Raw genomic sequence first — 14,078 nt, forward strand, 5'->3', positions numbered from 1 at the left:
ATAATAATATATCCATAACAATGGGGAATATTCGAGAGCCGGACCTGTATAAGTGTGGTTGGGGAGGGGGAGTCGGCTATAATGTCGTTATTATATACAAGTTAAATAAATAGTGTGTACCACACTACCACCGCCGTCGGTCCGCGCTTAATCTCTGCGAAATTTCTCGTGGTTTATGGCCTGGGATCAAAATGTGTATCGTCGTCGTCGTCGTCGTACGCTGTATACATAAACTAGCCGCGGTTTTACGTCTCCTGAAAATATATGAATTGCCATGCGATTATTGTATTATGTCGTTTATGTTATGCGCGCACGACGACGACTATTACGTTTATTATTATTATAATTTATAATAATAATAAACGTAATCGTATTATTATTATAATTATTATTACTATTATTATTAAACATTCGATGAACCGCGTTATTTGCTCGCCGCCCGCCGACCTAACCATCACGCAACCACGACTCGTGCGATCCTAAAATTCTCAGAAAAACCCGTTCGTATTAATTATAAACGATAAACTTATAATAATAATTAGGGCGTGAATTATAAGTAAATACATAATTTATTATATTGAATGTAGATTTCTCGGATATGGTAAAAAAAAAGACCAAGTTTCTACATATTTCGTATTATAAATCCTGAGTGGAACGATTAATGTATTGATTTTATAAAGACGTGTTTTGTGTGTGTGTGTGTGTGTGTTGTGTTATACATAGTTTTACTTTCTTTACAATAGTAAAAAAAATGTTTCATTATCTCATTTACGTAAGTAATTTTTCTAAGAGCAAATTGAATCTACAGTGACTAGATTTGAAAGATTGTAGAGTTGAAAATTATCATTATTTTTGGAAAATATAGGAAAACAAAATAAAAATTGTGAAAAACGGAAATTATTTAACGGAAAACACGTTTTACATAAAAATAAATTTTGTTATTTTGGTGTAAAAAACTCAAAAACTATACTTTTAGACGTATTATAGGTATTTATATATTTTATACACATATTAATATTTTCAAATGCAATTTTATCGTTAAAAATTAATTAAACCTATACTGTATAATAAATTGCAAAATAAATTTCTGTGATAGAAACATTAATATAATATCATAAAATATACTCAATACAACAGAGTGGTTATATACTTTCTTCCTATTTATACTAACCAGTTATATACAGACATATTGATAATAAGTAATAACCATTATGCTGATTGTTGAAATAGTTCTAATAACATCTTATACAAAAATGTTACATTTATCTTGTATAGCACATTAGCACACGGATTTCATCGTTTAACTAAAAAAATAATTAAACAGTTAATATTATGATAGACTTAAACTTGAAATTAAACCCAAATTTGTGGTTTTCGACAGAGTCAATAATTACTCGGTAGTTACTTGGTTAGAAGTAATTGAATATCATTTTAAAAATTTCACAAGATTTAAATACGTTATTTTTTATTTCGATTAAGATACTGTTATCGCTTATTACAAAAGCTACTGAAATACAAACCAATACAAAATACGAGTTAAAATATAATTTAACTTTTTTTTTTCGGAAATTTGTTTGTTTTTTTTTTTTGTACAAGTTATATAAAAATTAAAAATAACAAATTTAACAGTAATTGATGATGGTCTTGCGATAGTAAAAAAATGGAGCAAACTAATTAAATGAGATTTAAGGAAAATCTGGAATAATAATAAAAAATACATTAGATTAAGTTTTTGCTAAAAGTTTTTATTTACAACACATAAAAACAATTATAGAATATTCTTCTTAATAAAAATGAAAACACATCATAGAATTTTGAATTTATACCAACTGGATTATATTGTATGCCATATGCAATATGCTTCAAATAGTCCAAACTTTCGGTCGATATTGAATGTTCCTTCGGTGGCAAATAATTTTTTAAACCAAACTAGCGGCGTATATATTAGAGTTTAAAAATCTCCATATGATAATGATCGATAATATTTAAATTTAAATATCTATTTAAAATTTATCAAAAATATTGGTGCATTTTTTTTTACAAATAAATCAATTTTTTTTTATAAATACAAAGTTTCTTGTTAGTTGTTAAACAGTTTATGTTCTTTATTTTATGTTTTCTCAAAAACAACAACATACATATTTACATCATTTGACTTTTTCATTACTTAAAAAATTAAAAATCATGTTTTAGTAATAATAGTATATAAGGTAATTCATTTAGAGGTCAGCCTTCATTTTCTCGAAGAATATATTACTAACGATTTCCGAAATATGTGTTTTTCTTACAATTTTTTATATCAAACAATATTCTACAAAAATCTTCTCTGATAATTTAAATGAATAAAAAACGAATAATTTAATAATATTAGTAACAAGTTTTTAAGTTTAGATAAGTGGAATATTGGACAAATAATTTATGGAATTTCCTGCATTGCTAATGTGCTAACGCACCCCGGTCATATTATCTTTCAATATGACGTATACGATTTAATTAATACAGTACTCGTTATAATGTTTAAAACTGAATGTTAAGAAAAATTAAACCAGAATACCTAATTATAATTTAAAATCTGTACTGAACTTTATGAATAACGATGAAAAATAAAATATGAATATTGTTCCGACGAATATATTAATATATATATATTTTTGTAACTATATTAATTATTTTATTTTCGTATTTTTTTTTTAGGCATTTTGAATTTTTTTAAAAAATCCATAAGTATTTGTTATGCATTTATGAATATATAGAATACATAGTTCAATTCATTAACAAAAACAATTGTTTGTAGTCCATGACGTTGCTATAAAATATTATATAAGAAAATATTTAATTTATGATTAATATGTGTTTTTTGTTTTACCAAAGAATTGCTGGGAGGAACATCAGCTGTTGGACGGATGACGAAAACGAACGTTTTAGATCTACTTCCTTGGGCGATATCAAATTGCTCGTCGCCTTAATGACCATTGTTAGCGAAAAAAAACAAATTTAATTTATCAAATCCAGTTGATCCGCCGACCACTTCCGTAAGCTTTCCGGGTACCGTACGACCAGGCGTACGCATATATCCGGGTCAGATAAGTGAGTGGATTTTCCCAAGTCTAAGGGATTAACCCTCTTTTTGTCCACGCCGCCGTGGATTAAATATTCGTGCGGCTCGGCTTATTTGCCATTTGAGAACGGTGCGGTGGCCACCGACCGTAGCTATATACATTATAATAATATCATATACATTAAAACATAAGCTGCGTTCCGCGACGCTGTTTAAATCACTCGTTAAATGTATTAAAATATTACCTTTCCTGGTGCTGTATTTTTGTTTGTATATTTTTTTTTTACAATTACTGTGCCTGGACAGAAATAAATTATAATTTCGACAGAAGATGACAATAAACTTACAACTCCAAGTAATGAAACTGAGTAGGTACTAGGTAAGTACTTTCTAAGAGTGTGTTATTTGTTCGAATATATTTTATAGTATTTGTATAACTCGGATGGTTTAGATACATTATAATAATATACCACCACGTGAGAAACGTGAACTTTGATGCCTAATCTTGTATATAATTATTATCATATAGTTTCACATTTTGAGGGTAAAATTACAAGTAATACGGCGTTATTAATAATCAATTCCAATACACGATTTTTTTTTTTTTTATTATTGTTTCCGTTTGTAGTCCTACCGATATGGTTAATAATATTGTATACAAATGTTATTACCGATCTAAGTACTTACTACGTGTTTCTTACTAAATAATCTAATATCTCTGGATAGACGGTGGTGGCAAGTTGGTTTTGGGCTAATCGGTTCCCACGTTTGAATCGGTTACGGCGTTGTTTGTAACGGTATTTTCGGTTTCGACATCATCGACGTCGATTAGATCAAAGCGATTTGGGGATGCAAAAATGGTTTTTTTTTTTATTTATTTCAGTTTTTGATTCAATTGTTGTTGAGAGAAGTTTGGTTTTGGCCAGTGTGAATTTGGGGTCTCTTAATGGTGAATTAGATAAGATACCATTATTCGATGAGCTCTGTATGTGACTTCCCTATGTGTTAATTTTGAACTTTTTTTAAATGATAATAATTGTGTGGCAATTTAATATTGGTTTTACTTTTAGTTGGATTTATTGAATCGAGCATTATGCGTTATCGGAACGCGAATTAAAATTTAATATAAAGCAGCCGTTAGTGACTTATCAGTAAATTGTACGTATTACAATATAATACCAATAATTATAATTACCAGTTTTATATGGATTTTTTCCGCATTCAACGATATGGAAAATATAAAATTTGGATAATGTTGAGCAAAAGAACAAATTTACATTTTTTTAAACGTAAGACATAACGTGTATAACGAACGACAAGCCGAACGTGGTAACGTAATATATTTTAAAAATAAGATTATTTTAACATATATAATTGACTCGATTAAAGTCAACTGAGAATAATTATAATTGTATAACATAAAATATCATAGCTAGTGATGGTTTTTATTTTCGATAATGAAATTGCAATTCAACTTAAAATAATCACATTCGTATTACTATAAGCACGAATTATATTTTAAAATATTCATTGTTTATTCATTATCAGTGATGGTCACTCCGCTCCTAATATTTTATTCACTGCAATTTCGTAAACTGCAGCATGCGGATATAAATACCCGAAAGTCAGTTTCGTAATAGTTTTACAATCTTTGTTTCTGTTTCTTTTCGCGTTGGCCGATTAATTTTTCGTGTGATCCTACAATAATAACAGCCATAATTACGAACTAACCGCTCTCCTAAGCTGCTCCTCGAAATCATGTTGCGTTGTTTATTCGTTTCAATTCAACCACTTGCGTAGACTATTTCATATTATTATTTTAGCACCTGCGATATCGTTAAAATCTGTAGTAACTTTGTGGATTCCGTACATAATGATATGCCCGCTGTATGCACGGGGATGTTCGTATATTAATACAAAACAAGCGCCGCGCATTCGCGGACGATATTCCCCGGAGGGTGTTTCAAGTTCCGTTGAATTTAAATAATATCGTGAAAATACTCTGCGGACACGTAAACACGACGCATGGTACACGTTGTAATTGAACTCACGCAGACTGTGTAATGTGCAACAGGCGCGGATAGAAATATTGTTTACCATATTTTTAATTTCGTCCGACAACGAAGGAACGTCATTGAAATTTACATAATATTATGTTTTTGTTAATTAAAATTTCATTGCGAGTTTAATTAAAACTCGTAAATATTCACATATTAAGCAACCACGTGATAGATGTATATATAGTTGCAGGTGCTTACTCTTTACTCGTAAACACTTTGTATATTATAATCTAAGTTTGAATCTAATTGTGTACACGTGGAACGCGGCACATAGGTATAATATAGATTTCGCGGTCGCCAAAGTAATATTATCATATCCGAACGAGTGTGCATAATAATTGTGTGTCGTACCTAATATTATAATAACGTATGACACTGAACAGTGTAATTTTTATTGTATCCTGTTGGTATATGTCGGGCACAAAACAAAATTGTAAATTAAATAGTCGCTGCGGTTGCTTCGTGGTCCATTTCAATGGATATACATATTATTTTCATCTCAAAATTGTATCTTTTAATAAAATATATAAAAGTTTGAACATGATTACAGTAAATATTAATGACTGTCGAAAGTTGAAATTACCAAATTACGGAGGGGAGGTTATTATTTTATCGCCACCGTCCATTTTCTTTCGGGATATTTTTTTAATCTTTCATGCGCAAATATTTTGCTTTGTCAAAAGTTAACATTTTAAAAGTATATAGGAGGGATCATTGCAATAAACCTGATGGTTTAGTTTTTAAATACGGATTTTTAGTTTCGAGTACCTATACGGAATAATGAGTGTTAAAAAAATATAAATATACCCGCTTAAAAGAAAAATCCGTTTGGCTAAAACGAAAATTAAATTAATATTGATTATTTTTTACTATCGTTATTAATATTACATACAGCTCGCTCGAATGATCGATGGTATATTTATTTTCATGTAAACAATCATTTTTAAATAGCCCAATACTATCTGGTAGTATAATCTTATATTATAATATAAAGAGTGCTTATAAAAAATTAGATATTTTGGTTACTGAGTTGGTCTCCTTGTTGAATATGCCCATGATTTTTTAAATTATTCACCCCAATTTTTTTCCCTTATCATCTGAAGTTACAATCGTTTTATTTGGGCGTGGTTGTATCACATTATTGTTTTTACCATATTTTCTGTTTATGTATGAATTTTCCAGAAAAAAAAAAACAATTTTAACGTCTAATAAGTAGTATTTTAAAATCTTTATTAGAATACTTATTAATTTTATTTTATTTTTAGTTTTAATTTAATTAATTATTATTTTAAAGTATATTATTACTTAAATTTACTGAATAATTTCCTATTCTATTAAGATTTGAAATATTTGTAAATGAAAAAACAATTTATTACTTGATTAATTCGTATCAAATGAAGTTTCAATCAAAAACATTTCCGGGTGTGGTTGAGTCGCAATACTTTTTTACCACAATTTTTATTAACGTGTGAAATTTTCAGAAAATAATAATAAAATACAAACGTCTGCGCGTTATAGGTATTTTTACGAAATCTGGTAGTTTTTGGTGGCTTTCAGTGGATAATTTGGTGTTTTTGAGATCTCGCTCCGTTTTATTGAATGTCTGCGAAAACCTTATTTATCGCCCTTCAAACGATATTATGTTATATTTATTATACGTTCAAACGAATAATAAAAACCATGATTTTCGACAAACGATTTCGGACAGCGTCTATAATATTATACGAAAGTACATACTATACGTTGTGAACTGGCTTTTTTGTTTTGTGTTTATATGTTTCCTGCGACATTGATAATACATCATATTATATTATATAGGTACGATAACCGCTGAACACGTGTTACCACTAAAATTGAGAGATGGCCATATTGCGTTATTATATGAAAAGCTACTATAAAGAAATTTAGCGAACCGAAACCCATATAAAGTTTATAGTGCATGGGATCTTTATAATAATAATTTTCCTGAGTAGTTTCAAAATATTATATGATCCATTTTGCCATCGATCGTCATTATATTATATATTATTTAACGGCCGGGATCGTCTGCACGCATCTGGTGAAGTTTTCGTGGTTAAACTAGCTTTTTGCCTTATACAGGGCGGTTTAGTTATCGTAGAACACTTTAGCATAGAAATAATAAGATTAGATTTAATGGAAAACGAATATTCTGAGATTAAACTATCAACTGTTGCAGTATATATTCTGGCATTCTGCAGCACAAATCATATAAAAGAACGTGACCACGGCGTTGTCGGTGGAGGCAATGAAGGCAAAACAAACATATAATATTGAATAGTCGCGATCGACATGACTAGACTTTTCAATATTATATATTTTATTTAAATCTATTAAACAATGTATAATGTAGTTAACAAAAAGTGCAAGTTGTATACGATGTGTGTCAAGTTGATTGTAGGTGGGTCAAGATACCTGCTATTGAACGCACTTGGGCTCGAGTAACTGAGTAGGTTTGCTTATTCAGCTTTAAGATTTTTGAGCTCCTTAAAAAATCATCGAGAAGTTTGCGTGCTATTGGTTCAGTTATAAGAGGTTTTCTATGGTTTTGTTAATAAGATCTCTTATAATAAGTATAAGCCTAGTTTTGAACGAAGAGAACAGAAATATCATTACGGATCGAGTGTTTAGTACTATGGATATTTAATGATTTGACAAAAACATTTGGATACGGTTTATGTTTGGTACGAAGAAGATTGACTGAGCCCTAGAGGTGAGTCGCTGAGGCCCATATGGGTTTTGTGCATTAGCATTTTTTACAATGATAATATAACACTAAAATATTAAGTATATACACTTTATCATATCGATGATAATTTTCATTCGGCGGTTATCATATCTAATAACACCGTAGCCGCTGAATAACCAATAATATTTCGGAACTTCGTCGGAACGTTATATAGTGACGGTCGACATTCATTTCCGGTCTATAGATCGAGATACGAGACGTCCATTAACGCTAACAGTCTCCTCTTCGGTCTAATGTATGCATATATACAGGAATAATCGTCGCTTTTGCCGAGTTTCTCGATCTTCTACAGCCTCCCCCCCACAACCATTCCACGACAGTGTCGGCGGCGATGATCGATAACTAAAGGCGGCAGTGGCGGCCGGGGGCTGACGGGCGAGAAACTTTACATATTATATTATCGTCGTATAAGGTTATAATGATATTATGTTATATATTGTAGACGACTATAAGACTGCGCGCCAGACATCCGTCTGCGCGTCTCCAAGGAAGCCAGTCTGCAAGTTTATATATCGTTATGTTCGTCTAGTGCTATGACGGACGCACTGCGTTTATGTATATAAATATATACATAAGTAGTATAATAGTATATGATATAAGCGTTTTCGGAGAGCGATCGCAGTTTTAATTTTCACGCCGTCGTGTGTCGTCACAAGGCGCAGACCGGCGCAAACCGAATAAACAAAACCGAAAGAAAAAAAAAAAGGGAAAAAAGTTCAAAGTTTTCGAGGGGGTGCGCGCATTGTAGTGGCGGGGAAATCGAACTCGTCGAGCATATAAATATCGGAGGGGGAGGGGGTGAAACCCATACACACCAAGTATTTCTTCTGTACGAAATATATGTATATACATATATATATATACCTAAATATAAGGAAAGAATATAAACGCACCCACACACACACACACACACACACACAAACATATATTATTCTCTTCGGATTGTGTATATATATATATAATGGCGAGTTGTTTATTTGAATAAAAGAAAAACGCCAGTTGTGCGCGGCTTTTAAGAGTACACGCACACACACACACACACAATACACATTATATATATATTATGTATGGCATCGGCTTTCTTTTTTCCTCCGTCGCCGACGACTAAACTACGCGACGTCTCGCCCAGTTTCTTCGGCGATTATATATATATATATATATATATTTATTGTATATATCTTCGCGTATATAAGTTTTATATTTTTTTTCTCTCCGTGCGCACACACCAACACACACACACACACTCACACACAGAGACACACACACACATATATATATATATGCACTTATACACACGACGTATATGCGGACGGGAGACGCGAAAAAGGAGGAAAAAAATGTATAAAACTCGCTGCAGTGACGACGGTGTGGCGGTGTGGCCGCGACGGTGGGCGGTGGTTGTTTTTCCCGTCTCGCGCCCGCACACACATTTGTTATGTCGGGCTGGCGCCGTTCCATCGCGTATTATATTATACGTCGTCGGTGGCTGTTGCTGTCTCTTTGATCTCCCCCTCTCGCTCTGTTTCTCTCGCGCGCGCGTCCACGCGAATTATCGCGTTTCCGATACGGACGAATATTATGCGACGGGACCGCGTGGTGGACCGCGCGATTTCCAGAGTGGTTTCGGGCGGCGAGCCTTGCGGGGTGGACACCGCCGAGTAGTTTCCGAGTGCGTTACCCCGCCCAAATCGAGTTTTTTCAATTTATTTACGACCATATCCGTTCGTATAAAACCAAAACTTCCGTCTGCGTGGCAAGCCACGACCGGACATACTACCGTTCGTCGTTTGTTCTATTGCGATACGATGATTATCGATCTCGATATTCATCGCAGACGACAACAAACGTTTTGCTCTTATGAACCCATTGTAAAACGATCGAGGGTAGGTTAAACATGGGCAATGGAAAAAATCGATTCGTTTAACGAGCATAAAAGTCCTAAAAAATCGAAGTCCTCTCCTGGCAAAATCCAAGTATTCCTTAATTATTATGAGAATCTATGTATAGTATTATTTCTAGACCACTTGGTAATCGTTGTAAAAAACGAATTCACCGACGATATCAAGGTCTGATCCGTTTTTATGGTGGACATTCATTATTTTGAAAAATATTTATTTATAGTTAAAATTTATCATCATTAAAAAACTATACAATTTTAATCTTAGACACCGGAGCAGAATATTTTTTTTTTTTTAGGACTACATCCACTGTGCAATTTATGTTTCATAACGTTTTGGGGACGTTATTATACCTAGTATATATCCAAAATGATATGTAATGGCCAAGTAAGCATTATCATTTTTAGAAATATTATATTGTGTTAGTATCAGATAATATGTATGTATCTGAACTGTATGTGTACCTCTATACCCAGCACTTGGTTTGGTATGCATGTACCATATTATGCACGAATTAATAAATATAAATTTAAATACATGGTGATCTATTAAAAATTTAAACTCATTTTTTAAAAAGTTATAAGCAATATTTAATTTTGTATAATTTAATTTCATTTAAAAAAATAAAATATTTAAATTAAAATATAAATATAATATGGATTTTTTTGCTATTTTATTAATGCTTTTAATTTTTTACTTATTTAAAAGACGATATACATATTTCAAAGCGAGATATATATTTTTTTAGAGTACTCATAGCTACAAAACAATTGCATTTCTGAGAAACATATTATTAGTTATAAATGTTAAAATTTAGATGAGTGAAGCAGATTTCCCAGAAGTAGGTATCCTGCAAAAGGTTGTTGGTCTACTTTTCCGCATCGCCACTCATCTAAACTTTAAAGTTTAAATACTCAAAACAATCAAAACTAATTAACTATTAGTTCTAACCTTCATTTTTTATATTGAAGTAAATAGTCCTGAAAATTATTCTACTTAGGATCGTTAAATGAATAATGTATACCGTTTTTCAAATAAGTAAAAATAATAAAAAAAAATTGTAAAAATTAACATCTTTTTCCAAAAATCATTTTTTGTGATGATAATATCATGTGAACTTGGGAATATCGAATATATTATATTTTTGAATACTTTTTATATACTTAAATAAATTACTTTATTCATGTATATAAACTGTATTATATTATACACATTGTGAAAGCTCATCAGTATTTAGCTCTTAAATGTTGCAATAAAAATTTACATGCAACAAATTATTGTAAGGCTTGTTAGCCAATACATAAAATGTAATATATGAATAGTCAGTTTTCTACGATCACTGAAACTGAAATCAAATTAAAACATAACTTCCGAGGGTCTTGTCTCAGCCATCCGAAATAATATTATAATATATATATTACACCTTATCTTGACATGTTTTATGAATATTATTGTCGGTGTCTTAATTATAGACGATGTAACGTAATTAAATCGAGTTAGATATCCTTGTTGTTGTTATATACATTTATATAAGTGTAGTGTGCAATGGAAGCACTGTTTCGTATAATATTATTACCTATTTTATAATATCACGTGTTTTTCGAGTGAGCACCTGTGTACGTACCTACTTGTTGTATGCTTGGGGTTTTATTTTTGGACTAGCGGCGACCAGTCACGATGGTACTCCCACAAGTTTTAGCTGTCGAATACAAAAATAATTTACTATATTAGCGACGATAAACGATATAATATAATATTATTATTATTACTCGAATTCAATAATAACACAGTGAAACCTCTAAATAACAGACACTGTTGGTTACTGTAAACGTAATTAGAGAGTTAAATTTGTAGAAAGTTTCGTGTTTGTTTCCAAGAAAACATCCACTATTCTAGTGTTTTATAGTTCACTATACCTATAAGTTTATACAATATTAGAGGAAGTTTCACTTTTATTACAAACGAGAATGAGTATTTTAACTTACGTGAAGGTTTTCAGACTCTTAAAATATATTTTATTTTTGCAAATAAATTCTGAACGCGCATGAATGCGGAATATATGAAATTATATACCATTAATGTATATTGACATTTTCAAACTAAGTAATTATAAAAACTAGTTAAATTTTTAGCGTTTACCACAGATACTTGAAATAATATAGGTAAACTATAAGGTAATATTAATTAAATGGGTACCTATCTAGAATATACGAGTACATTTAAATTTTTTTTTTCTTAATCATCTACTTAATTATGACACAAACAAGCAGACTTAACTATAACCATTAGATTTTGATTTGTCGAATTATAAGCTAGGGTAATACTACAGAATTAGATCGGTTTATAATAAAGTGTTTGTCGATTTAGCAATCATGTTGATTTTATCAAAAGTTTCGTTTTAACCACTGAATTGGTACACAGGTAGGCGTGTGCTTTTGTATTTCGGACACCAAGTACAAACCTTAGTATTGTTATACGTTGCTACGTAGGTACCATTTATGACATAGAAGAATACTACAATACGGTTATTTTATTTATTATCGATTAGAATTCGAAACGCCTAACGGAAAACGGAAACCAGGTCGACAAGCTATTGAAATGATTTTATTCGAATTATAATAAAGGAATACTTCGAATATTATTACTGTACATGATTTTAGCCCTAAGTTACAAAGAATAATTTATTACAGGTCAACGGCAATATAATATAACAGACTATGGATGTTCCAATGATAATATACTTTTCAAAATTATTAATCGTTCAAATTAAACTTCAAATCTACTATAGTTACTGAGGTATAAAAGTTGGTAAAGTTTATATGGAAAGTTTGCTTTCAAACAGTGCCGAACAATAATATTATACCTATGCTAAATATAAACATTGACGCGCGGGTGTAAATTTATGTTGTTACGAACGTTTTATGGTTATCACAGCCCTGGGCGCTATCATTCTGACCTCATATAATATAGGATATTATTATAAAAATTTAGTTGGGTATATTTATGTATTAAAAAAAAATAAGTAAATGATTGTTGTTCTTGTACGAGATGATTTTTTTTAACGCAAACACTTATTTCTTACAATATTATTTCACAAGTACTTCCCTATGTACATTATTATAGTATAGGTACCTATTTATATTTTCGAGAGAAAAAATAAACCATACAATTTTGTAGGTGCTTTTTTATCGTTGTGATTGTTTACTTTTTGTACCCCACTCAAATATAGCGATTTGTATTCTACAGCAAAATATTTTTCCAGACATTTTTACCTAGTGCATATTGATTCAATACTTCATTAACTATATTTATTTGAGCGTATAAAGTTTTGACGAACGTTGCGAGTACATTGTGAAGCAAACTATATATATATATATACATATTTTTTTTTTTTTTTAATATTTTACTCGTCTACAACTTATAAGTTATAACCGATTTGTTTCTAGCATATCGTGATTTTACAAAACCGTTTAATTTTTTTAGAAAACACGAACTATTAATGAGATAACCATGGTGTAAAGAAATAGCGTTGAATTTGTGATATCATTATATTATTGGTTATAAATTATATATGATACACACGAAAAGGGTACGTGAGTGAATATTGATTTATATTTTTATGTATTCGTAAAGAAAAAAAGGAAAATAACATTTTTACGCATAAATTATTAGCTATTATTATTATTATCATCATTATCATCATAATCATCATCATCATCATCATCATCATCATCGTTATAGCTATATTGAATATATTCATGTGTATATATAAAGTCACGTAACGAGGTCATGACGAATGCTTGCGTACGTGACCCGTCGAGGAAAACCATGATAGACTTTGGTGTCGTCTGAACAGGGGACCGATAGAACCTTATCAATAATTGGATTAAATTTTTTTCCACCTCGTCGTTATTATTATTATTATTTTATACATAACGATAAAAAGGAACAGACTTGTCTGAATGATAATAGTTAAAGACCTATTGAAAACGATTGTAAAACCAATAGCGGAATCGTCTAAAGTATATATTTACTGTACAATTTTTATTGATATTATTTTTTTTTTCGTCCATTCGGCACAAAGAAACAAAAACGATAAAAATGCGTTATATTTTATTTATTTATAGGTATGCATTATATATTTAAAAATATTAAGGAATACATTTTTTTTTGTAGAGGGAGGAGTCATTATTCTATCATTTTAAGTCAAAAGGCAGTAAGCAACAATGTATACAAAAAATACTTAAAATAAAAAAAAAAAATAAAAAAAAAACATAAATATTTACCCTGTACCT

The sequence above is a fragment of the Rhopalosiphum maidis genome, chromosome 1 (assembly GCF_003676215.2).
Source record: "Rhopalosiphum maidis isolate BTI-1 chromosome 1, ASM367621v3, whole genome shotgun sequence".
In the NCBI taxonomy this organism is placed as follows: domain Eukaryota; kingdom Metazoa; phylum Arthropoda; class Insecta; order Hemiptera; family Aphididae; genus Rhopalosiphum; species Rhopalosiphum maidis.